We start from the raw sequence: 3,886 nt of genomic DNA, 5'->3' as shown, positions 1-3,886 counted from the left end.
TGGGCTAGACCGTGAAATCCCTGAAGACCACAGGAGCTTAATTTCTTGGCAATTTGGGTTAGAAGCAGAAGCAAAGACAGTCCTGCCCCCTTCTGATCTAGGGTGCTCCTTTCTGAAACAATGAAGAAAACCAGGCTAGGATCACAACACTGTGGTCTAGTTTAAATGTCTACCTGTAATTTCTACTTTAACGTAAAGGATACAATAAAATATCATTATACTTTTTTCACAGAATTTTAAAGAAAAAGGAGTCGATTGTGCATCACAGGCAGGAAGACCAGTCATTAAGCCACACGCTGTTTTGTTTTTTCATTTCTGTCTGGGCCTCTCTGTCAGTGTAAGTATAATCGTATTTGGAAATAACATCACGAATCTAAGTTTGAGACCTGTTGTGACAGTGAGACCCGAGCGTGATGGCCCTCCTGCTAGCTAGCCGCCCAGTACCCACGCCCACAGGACCAGAGGGAAGCCATCTGGGGCCTGAGAGAGACCACAGTTGGCTTGAGAGGCCTGCTCAGAACTACCCTGTCCTGGGAATTGATTTCGGCTTTACGGCAATGTTCTCCAGTGTCTGATCTCCGTCTTCTATCTTTATGCAGATTCAGCAACTGCATCCGTGTGGGTGTCTCCAAGCCCTGACTTCCGCCTGACCTCTATGGTCACTCCAGTCCCACGCTCCCACCCGCCTGAGAGAAAGGTCCACTTTGCTGCCTGACCAAAGTGGGCCACGAAGCTCAATGCTCCAAATTGACCTCCTCATTCTACCGCTGAGACTTAAACCTAGAATGATTTTCAACTCCTACCTCTGCCTTGGCATGGGGACCCGGTTAGTCACCAGTCCCCCGCTGCTGGCAATAGCTTTCACACTCACCTCATTGTAGACAGCTGTGAGGTTGCTGTGGGCGTCTAACCTGTCAGGCAGATCAGGCTGAATGGAACCCTGCCTGGGGCAGGCCGGTGTCAGCGTGGAAATCTGTCACTAACTGCCAGAGTGGTATGCAATGGGAGCAGTGGAGCAGGAGGAGACGCAGTCAAGGTCAGTGTCAGATTCGCAGGCGAAGAGGGGTCAGGCAGGCATGGAAGTCATGAGCCAGAGTGGACCTGAGAGCTGAGCTGGGTTGGTCTCACAGGACAGAGCAACTGTCTTCTAGGGACAGAATTTTGCTTTGGGGGGTGGCAGTGGGATCTCTTTGGAAAGCCGAGGCTGTGCTTTCCTAGCCATGTTATGTGGCCAGGCCTCATGGAACTGTGTACCCTTAACACGCTCCTTCTTTTCCCCATCCTACTGCACCCCAGCCCAGAATGACTCCTTCATTGTCTTGACTTTGAGAAATATATCCCAACCTGGGAGGAGACCATTATGAATACAACCTTGCAGCCTCTGGAGGGGAGCTACTAGCTTCTGTTGTACACCTGCTGAGGTCTTTTGTGTATTTTATCCCATTCATCCTGGCAGATAGATGGGGCAGACACCTGAGATAGGTGGGGACAACTGACATTTATTCGGTGACTTTGTTTTTATTTTATTTTCACAAACGCAAACTCTTTTAAGCCCATGGTAACCCAGTGAAGTGGTCAGAGCCCTACTTGGCAGATGAGAACACAGTGACTCCCTAAACTCACCCAGGTCCTCGTTACTCCTAGTGTAGTCCATCAACAGCACCTGGGAATTGTTAGAAACAGGATGTTGGGCTCACCCCAGGCATCTGCAGCTGAACCAGGACCCTGGGGGATTCACGGGCCCATTAACTCTGGTCTGGGGAGTTGTTGGAGAAATCTATACTAGAAAGCAGTCTGACAGAACCAAGTTGGCTTCAGCTAGCCACGGCGGACACAAAGACCAGGTTACCTACAGCTCTTAGAGTTGAGCTCCCCCACGGGCCTTCCGTGCGGAGGAAGCTGACAGAGCCAGGAACTGGATGGGGAGAGAAGGGAAAGGAAAGTCAAGTCAAGGGGCATTTGTGGAGCTCCAGGAACACATAGTAAGAAGGCCTGGGAGCTGAGGTGTGTTTGGGGAGCCCGCCAGGGAGGCCTACATACAATCCAACACACGGAGGCAAGCTAAGTGGAGAAGACGCTGGTCCATTGGCAGTGAAGGAACTTCCTGAGCAGAAGCAGAGGGAAGGCCGGAGGAGGCCAGTAGGCCTGGGTGTTGTGGGTCTTTTAGACGAGGCAAGTGGGCTCGGGTTTGGTCCCTTTGTCCCCTCACCCATCTCCTCCTCTCAGGAGAACGTCTGTGCTTATGCCATTGCAGCTTGTAGAACTGCTCCCTGCCCTTCCCCGACACCCAGAACTGAGTCCCACCAGGCCCCATTCCCTCTTCCTGAGTCTTGATAAAGCTGCCACTCTCCACCCAGGCAATCGGCCGCTCACCTTGGGAGTGATCTCGAACTCCTCCCCTTCTAACGACCTTCACTTTCAGTTCAGTTTCCTCTGTGTGAATTATCTCTGCTAAGAACCGTTTATCTCACAATGTCTCCCTACCTCTCCTATCCCCACCCCACCCCCCACCCCCTCGCACGCAGGAATCTCGGGAGGCTTCTTTTGTGGAGTTCCAATTCCGCAGCCTCAGCTACTGTTCTCAGCTCTCTGTGCCTTCCTCCCACTTGGCCACGCCTCTCTCTTTCCCCCGTGTTCCCCTTGAGACGGCCATCCCTATCATCCCCCACCTCCCTGCCCTCAGATCCTTCTTGTCCATTCCTGCTTATCTGCCCCTGACTGGGGAGACCTCAGGTCCTTGTGTCCTCTAGCCAAAGCCTGCTCATCTTTCTCTGACCATAATATGCCTTTGCTTCTCTTTCACTGGGATTAGAACCAAGGATTTGTGGCCCAGATAATAACGATGACCCCTGTCATAAATGTCACAGGAAACACCGGAATGAGAGAGCCATGTAGTAACCATGGTGGCCTCTGGTGTCTGGGCAATTGGTAATTTTGTCCTTCCTACTCTGAAAAAATATTTTCCTATTTTCTCCATGTGACTGTAAAAAGAACTTGAACTATTATGTTTTCTAGAGCATGGACTGCAATGAGAAAGAGACTGAAGGGCAAACTGCTCTTCAGGAAGGTGAACCTTGGGTGGACCAAGGTGGTTGGCGTTAGGAGGCTGGGAAGGTTGAAAGCACAGTAGTTAATTCGGACCTGGGCTTGAACCTCAGCTTTGTATCTCTTACTCTGACCCTGGGCCAGTTTGTTAACCCTCTGAGTTTCTACAGGTGCTAGCTGTTTGGCCTTGGGGAACTAATTCAGCCTCTGCAAGCCTGATGATTCATTCAACAACGTTAATGACTATGGAACTATGTTCCAGAAACGGTTCTGGTTGCTGCAGTCTAGCTGTGCACAATTCACATGCAGTCTCCACGCTCATGGAGTTCCTAGAGGGGTAAGGCAGATAATAAACATCCAAGAAAGATATAGAATCTGATGTTTATATGTGCACACGTATACGCAAACGCATATATGAGATCCCAGGCTGCAGTTAAAGGCTCTGAAGAGAATGTAAGGAGGCGTGTAGAGGCCGGAGTGTGGGAGGCTTTGCCATCTCCCATTGTTCATGGAGGTCCCACTGAGGAGGTGATCTTGAAGTGGAGATCAGAAGGAATGAGAGCGCCTGCTCTGTGAGGGCCTGGGGGAGAGAATTCCAACCCAAAAGGATGGCAGTGCCAAGGCCTCCGGGCAGGAGTGGGCTGTGGATCTGAGGAGCAGCCATTAGGAAGGCCGGTATGGCAGGAGCCAAGTAGGGGGAGTGACAGGAGATGAAGGCAGGGACAGTGGGCCAGATGTTACATGAGCCTGGGAGGCAGAGGTCAAGGCTTTGGTGGCTAAGAATAGTGGCAAGAGGGCATGGGGGATGTATCTTGAAGGCAGAGCCAATGGGATTTGCTCA

The 3,886-nt window shown here is 51.1% G+C and overlaps 1 long non-coding RNA gene across 1 annotated transcript; it reads left to right on the top strand.

The window, feature by feature from the left end:
• The first annotated feature begins 2,674 nt into the window (after positions 1-2,674).
• On the top strand, positions 2,675-3,406 carry LOC116596553. Its single transcript, XR_004288174.1, has 3 exons — positions 2,675-2,928; positions 3,016-3,067; positions 3,216-3,406. It is a non-coding gene; the product is annotated as an uncharacterized LOC116596553 (long non-coding RNA).
• Positions 3,407-3,886: the final 480 nt, after the last annotated feature.

The sequence above is a fragment of the Mustela erminea genome, chromosome 7 (genome assembly GCF_009829155.1).
Source record: "Mustela erminea isolate mMusErm1 chromosome 7, mMusErm1.Pri, whole genome shotgun sequence".
Lineage (NCBI taxonomy): Eukaryota > Metazoa > Chordata > Mammalia > Carnivora > Mustelidae > Mustela > Mustela erminea.
Note: the sequence above shows the minus strand (reverse complement) of the source record. Positions and strands in the feature narration are given on the sequence as shown.